This window comes from Nicotiana attenuata, chromosome 7, assembly GCF_001879085.1.
Source record: "Nicotiana attenuata strain UT chromosome 7, NIATTr2, whole genome shotgun sequence".
Taxonomy (NCBI): Eukaryota; Viridiplantae; Streptophyta; class Magnoliopsida; order Solanales; family Solanaceae; genus Nicotiana; species Nicotiana attenuata.
Genome location: NC_031995.1, coordinates 28,716,141 through 28,723,458, shown reverse-complemented (window position 1 = coordinate 28,723,458; position 7,318 = coordinate 28,716,141). Strand labels below are relative to the sequence as shown.

Sequence of the window (7,318 nt, the reverse complement as noted above, 5' to 3'; positions counted from 1 at the left end):
ACGAACTAACCAACTCGACACGGACCGTAGGACTCGAACTACAAGTCGATCATGTCAAGCAACAAGAGATCTGCTCCAGTCTCAAAACCACAGAAGGTAACCACACAGGACCGGTAGATCCGGTTTACAACCACGGAATCACCCACGGGAGTGGACACATGAACAAGAATGTCCAAAGGTGCAGGAGGAATGACCAGGAAACGAGCAAACAGAGATGATACATATGAATAGGTGGATCCTGGGTCGAATAATACCGAAGCATCTCTACCGCAGACGACAATAATACCTGTGATAACGGCGTCTGGAAGAGCATAGAATCTGGCCGGAGCGCCGGCTGACTGGCCTTCGCCTGACTGAGCAGTAGCTGGCTGACCTCTCCCTGTCTAGCCTCCACCTCTAGGACGGCCCCTACCGGTCTGCCCTCTACCTCTAGGTGGCGGGGCAGCCGGTGCTGAAACCATATGCTGTTGACCCTGCTGTACTGCCTTGCCCCTAAGTCTGGGGCAGGTCCTCTTTATGTGACCCGGATCTCCACACTTGTAGCAGCCCCTCGACGCCATAGCCTGCTGCCCTGAAGTCTGAGCTTGCTGACCCAAATATCTACCAGAATGACCCTGAATGGCTGGTGGGCGATAAGAACTCTCTGGCATGGCCTTGAAGTAAGCACTGAGAGAACCCTGATGACCAGAATACCCACTAGAAGAACCCTGACTAGGTGGTGGGCAGTAAGAACCCTCCGGCATTACACTGAAGTAAGGTCACCTCGGGGAGGTGGTGGTGCTGAATACTGGGGCCTGCTGGACTGACCCCTCCCCGTGTGCCCCCTACCCCTGGCTGGGGCGCCTCTGAACTCTCCAGAAAGCCGAACCCTCTTGTCCTGTTGAAACTGCTCTCTACTCCTCTGGCGATAACCCTCAATCCTGCGAGCAATCTCCACTACTAGCTGATACTCAGTACCCATCTCTACCTCTCGAGCCATGCTAGCTCGAATGCCTGGGTGCAACCCTGCAACAAACCTCCGCACTCTCTATGCATCTGTTGGAAGTATCATGAGTGCATGGAGGGACAACTCAGAAAACCTCGCCTCATAGTCGATCACGGACATCTGACCCTGCTCAAGATGCTCAAACTGATACCGCAGCTCCTCCCTCTCGGAGGGTGGGATATACCTATCCAAGAATAGCTGTGTGAACTGACCCCAAGTGAGGGGAGGAGAACCTGCTGGCCTGCCAAGAACATAGGACTGCCACCATCTACGGGCCCTACCCTCCAGCTAAAAAGTAGTGAAGTCAACTCCATGTGACTCCAGTATCCTCATGTTGTGCAGTCTGTCCCTGCACCTGTCGATGAAATCCTGGGCATCCTCATGTCGCTCACCCCCGAAGATAGGAGGGTGAAGCCTGGTCCATCTATCCAGTAACTTCTGCGGATCACCGTCCCCAGCTAGTCTGAGCTGGGGCGCCACTGCAGCAACTGGCTGGCCCCCATCTGCGGGTAGTGCACCCGGAGTCTGATACACTGCGGCCGCATGTCCTGGAGCCTGAGCAGTAGGGGTCTGTGCTTCCCCTCCTACCTGTGAGGTAGCTGGATCTGCTAGAAATAAACCAGCCTGAGTCATAGAATCCATGAACCGAAGCATACGGCCTATGACCTCCTAAAATCCCGGTGCTGTCATAAAGTCTGCCGGGGTGGGCTCAGCTGCGGGCACCTCGCCCTGCTCCTCGATAATAGGATCTCCCGCAGGATCTGCTAGTGGTACTACTGGAATAACTCTAGGACTCCCTCGTGCCCTACCACGGGCCGGTGCCCTCCCCCGGCCTCTGCCTCGGCCTCGAGCAACGGGGGGAGCAGCTCCGCCCGGGTCTGGAANCCAACCAATCCATCAATTGAGGAGCCACCGGTGTTGGAGTTGAAACCACTTCCTCCACACCTCAGGTATGAATTCTTGGGCTCTAATTCTACTCTTCCAGTTATTCTTTCTTCTTGCCTTACTAACTTGCAGGTTGAGGCCACTATGGAGGTGCTCCAAAAGCGAAAAAGGGCAACAGGATGGACGTTGGCAGACATCAGGGGAATAAGCCCCGCATTTTGCATGCATAAGATCATTTTGGAGGAGGATGCATGGCCATCTCTTGAACATCAAAGGAGACTCAATGAGGTGATGCAAGAAGTGGTAAAGAAGGAGGTTATCAAGTGGCTTGACGCCGGTGTGGTTTACCCGATCTCGGACAGTTCATGGACCTCTCCGGTCCAATGTGTGCCAAAGAAGGGTGGAATGACGGTAGTGACCAATGCCAACAATGAGTTGATTCCTACTCGGACAGTTACGGGTTGGAGAGTGTGTATGGACTATAGAAAGCTGAACAAGGTGACAAGAAAAGATCATTTCCCACTACCATTCTTGGACCAAATGCTTGATCGTCTTGCGGGCCGGGCCTTTTATTGTTTTCTAGATGGCTACTCGGGGTATAATCAAATTCTCATTTCCCCAGAGGATCAGGAGAAGACAACCTTTACATGTCCTTATGGCACGTTCGCGTTCTCGAGAATGCCATTCGGATTATGTAATGCCCCAGCGACCTTTCAAAGATGCATGATGGCAATCTTCACCGACATGGTGGAGGATATCTTAGAGGTATTCATGGATGACTTTAGTGTGGTGGGCGATTCATTTGAAGAATGTTTGGTGAACGTGGATAGGGTTTTGCAAGATGTGAAGAAACCAACCTTGTGCTCAACTGGGAGAAATGCCACTTTATGGTGCAAGAGGGAATTGTATTGGGCCACAAAATCTCAAGGCAAGGAATTGAAGTTGATAAGGCAAAAATAGAGGTTATCTCAAGACTCCCTCCCCCTACCTCTGTCAAAGGGGTTAGGAGTTTTCTTGGTAATGCCGGGTTCTACCGGCGATTCATTAAAGATTTTTCCAAAATTGTGAACCCGCTTTGCAAGTTGTTAGAGAAGGATGTCAAGTTTATCTTTGATGAGAAGTGCATGGAGTCTTTTGAGTTACTGAAACATAAGTTGACAACAACCCCTATAATCACTGCTCCTAATTGGGACTTGCCTTTTGAACTTATGTGCGATGCGAGTGATGTAGCGGTTGGGGCGGTGCTAGGCCAAAGAATCAACAAAATGTTCCATCCTGTGTATTATGCTAGCAAGACTATGAATGAGGCCCAGAGAAACTACACAGTGACAGAAAAGGAGCTATTGGCTATTGTGTTCGCGATGGAGAAATTTTACCTTATGGGGGCAAAGGTGATCATACACACGGACCATGCAGCCCTTCAGTATTTGATGACTAAGAAGAATTCGAAAGCACGATTGATGAGATGGGTGCTACTCCTTCAGGAATTTGATTTAGAGATTGTGGCTAGAAAGGGAAGCGAGAATCAAGCTGAGGACCATTTGTCCCGATTAGATGAAGATGGGAGACCAAGTGATGGTATTGAGATCAATGATAGGTTCCTTGACGAGCAACTTCTTTCCGTTTCTATGTGTGAAATGCCATGGTTCGCGGACATCGCCAACTTCATTGTGACTGGTAACATCCGTGTGAGCTCTCTTCCCACCAAACGAAGAAACTCAAGCGGGATAGTTTTGATTTTTATTGGGATGATCCGTATTTGTTTAAAATTTGCACGGATGGAGTGATAAAGAGATGTGTGCCAGAAAGTGAACAAATAAGCATATTGGAGGCTTGTCACTCCTCTCCCTATGGTGGTCATCACAGGGGGGGGGGGGAGGGTGAGGACAGCCTAAAAAGTTTTGAGTTGTGGCTTCTATTGGCCCACGTTGTTCAAGGATGCTAGTGAATTGGTGAAGAGTTGTGATGCATGTCAAAGAGCCGGCGGTATTTCCAAGAAGGATGAGATGCCCCTCAATACAATTCTTGAGGTGGATATTTTTGATGTTTGGGGCATCGATTTCATGGGTCCGTTCGTCAGCTCCGGTGGTAATACTTACATTCTCGTGGCGGTGGACTATGTTTCAAAATGGGTGGAAGCCCTGACTCTTCCCAACAATGAAGCCCGAAGTGTTGTAGCATTTTTGAAGAAGAGTATCTTTACGAGATTTGGTACTCCCCGGGCCATTATTAGTGATGGGGGGTCCCATTTTTGCAACAAGGCTTTTGATTCATTGCTTGCTAAGTATGGAGTTAATCACAAAGTGACCATCCCCTATCATCCACAAGCTAGTGGACAAGTGGAAGTCTCAAATCGGGAGATAAAGAGTATTCTGTCCAAAACGGTGAATGCTAATAGGACCGATTGGTCGAAGAAATTGGATGATGCTCTTTGGGCTTATCGGACGGCTTACAAGACTCCAATTGGTATGTCTCCGTATCGTTTGGTGTTTGGTAAAGCTTGCCATCTCCCAGTGGAACTTGAACACAAGGCTATGTGGGCATTGAGGAAGTTGAACTTGGAATGGGTTGTTGCATCAAATCTCCGAGTGGAGCAATTGAATGAGCTTGATGAATTTAGATTTCATGCTTACTCCAGCTCGTCTTTGTACAAGGACAAGATGAAGTACCTCCATGAGAAGTATGCTCGGGGTAAAGAATTCAAGGTGGGTGACATGGTTCTTCTCTTCAACTCCCGGTTGAGGTTATTCCCGGGAAAGCTCAAGTCTAGGTGGAGTGGTCCATTTGAAGTTGTTGGGGTGACTCCATTTGGTGCTATTGATCTCAAGAACAAAAATGGTGAGGTTTTCCGAGTCAATGGGCATCGTGTGAAGCATTACTTGGGGAAGATTGATGACAGCCATGTGGTGGCACTCATTCATTTGACGTGATATGATGGTAACATGCGTCGTGCCGCGACGTTAAATCAGGCGCTTCTTGGGAGGCAACCCATGTCTTTTTTCTTCTTTTTGATTTCTGTTGTAGATTAGGATTTTTGAGCTAATGGTTTGTGAGATGTTGCAGGAATTGTGGTGAATCAGTGCAAAACAACTGTGCAAAAAGTAAACAGTCTCTGAAGTTGGTTAGTGCGGCCGCACCCTTGCTTGTGCGGTCCGTACCGGCCAAAGCAAATATTTCAAGTCTCTGAAGTTGGTTAGTGCGGCCGCGCCCTTGCTTCTGCGGTCCGCACTGGTAAAGGTTGCAAAGTATGAGTCTCTGAACTGTGTTCGCGCGGCCGCATCCCATAATTGTGCGGTCCGCATTGCACCACGCGGTCGCATCCACATTGGTGCGCCCGCGTCGGAAGTTTTAAGCAAAGTAGTATGAGGTAAGTCCAGCGCGGTCCGCGGTCCTGTTCACGCGGCCGCGCTGGAGGGTAAGTCGGGGCCCCGCTGTCTTTTTCTTTAAATAGACCTCTAGGGCCTCATTGAGAACTTTTTGCCAAATCGATCTCTGAGCTCTAATTTTTCACTGTTCATCCTGAGCCTCTCCTTTGCATTAACATCAAGAGCATTTCTTCATTTTCCTGGTAACATATCTCTCACCTTAGTTTTATTAGTATTACTTTACACTTTATACTTGTTTCCTTAGTAATAACTTCTTCATTTTTCTTTTGTTCTTCATTGTTCATGATTAGGATAGTTTTATGTTGTTCTTTGAAATGATGAGCATGTTATAAACGAGTAGGGACATAGTAGGAGGCCAAAACATGAAAGATTTGAGAAATTTTTATTGAACCCTAGCTGTCCCGGTATTAAAAGTCCAGCGCGGCCGCATGCCATGTTTGTGAGGTCCGCGCCATGCCCCGCGCGGCCGCATGCCATGTTTGCGCGGCCCGCGTCAGCGAGGTTCAGAGAGGTCACAAATTGGAGTAGTTGCCCAGTGCGGCCGCATGACCTGTTAATGCGGTCCGTGCTGGTACCGTGCGGCCGCGTCTCATGTTTGTGCGGCCCGCATGGGACATGTTCAGAGAGGAGGTTTTTCGTAAGTTGGACTTGTGCGGCCGCATGCCCTGTTGGCGCGGCCCGCACCACTCTAGTCTGCTTTACTAACTGCAACATTGCTTCTTGCTGTCCTGTCTTATTATGATAATGATAATACACTGCATTTGCCTATACTAACAATGTTAGAATCATTTGTGTGCAGAAAATGGTGAGACACAGAGGACGTGATGCCAAACAACCCGGTCGAGGTGAACCCTCCCGGGGAGGGAAAGCTAAGCTAAAGAAACTCACTCCCCAACCAAAACTAAAGACAAGAAAGCAAATAGTGACAGACGAGGAGCAATCGGGGAGTGAGTACCTTCCCTCTCAAGAACTATCAGCTGATTCGGGGCAAGTCCCCTCAGTCCCAGCCCAACCACAAGCTATACAATCTGAGTCGTCTGATGGCTCAGCTGTGGGCAGCGGCAAGTACTCCACTTCCCCCACAGCTTCAGAATCTGGGGATAGTGCTGACAGTGTTGAGGAGCTTCCGGTTAGTGGGGTACCCGAGGTTGGTGGTGTGGAACGAACAAGAAAAGCGGAAGTGTGGGAAGACCGCTTTGTCAGTCAAGTGGCCTTCCACAAATTCCGAGAAATGTGGTCCAAAAGACATCTCATCCCCGAGAGGTGCATCATAACCGAGGACTTATTGCCACTTCTACCCAGAGTTCATGAACAATTTCAAACTAGAAGTGGGTGGGACCACTTCAGTGACGGGTTGATAAATGCAAATGAACACATGGTCAAGGAGTTCTACACCAACGTAGCCTACACCAAAAAGAACTCCACTGTGACCAAAGTGAGGGACAAGAATGTTGTATTTTCGGGCAAAGCATTTAATGATTATTTGGGTTTCAAGGATGAAGACGAGACCCAATACTTGGAGAAATTGGCAATGAAGGAGGAGGTTCGCCCATGGTTGGCCGAGTTCTTGGCACATCCGGGTGTTGTTCCAGATTGGGTACAGGCAGGGGTAAAAATCTTACGGAAAAACATGAACTTTGAGGCGCGAGGGTGGCTCACCTTTGTTTGCAATAGGTTGGATCCCACTTCACATGACCAGACCGTCCCTCTCCCCCGGGCTGTGCTCATTGCTTCCATCATGGCTGGATTCCCTATCAATGTGGGAAATATTATGTACAGGGCGATTACTGCTATGAGGGTTGACAGTACATGGAACTACCCTTTCCCAAACACTCTGACACTGTATTTTAGGGACTTGCAGGTGAAGAAAATGCATTATGATGTGTCAGTGCGCCCAATAGCCTCTTTCTCCTGGTTCAGTATTCAGGGTCCAGACAACCCAAAGGGGGACAAGAAAAGCAAGTCATCCACCTCTGCCCCGACCGGCCAGTCTGAAGAGCCGGTTGAGGTTGAGCCTTCTACAGAGCTTCCCTCCGTTCCAGCAGTGTCTGCCCCAGTTGAT

General features: G+C 49.1%; 1 pseudogene; it reads left to right on the top strand.

The window, feature by feature from the left end:
- LOC109229923 lies at positions 2,050 to 2,928 on the top strand (annotated as a pseudogene).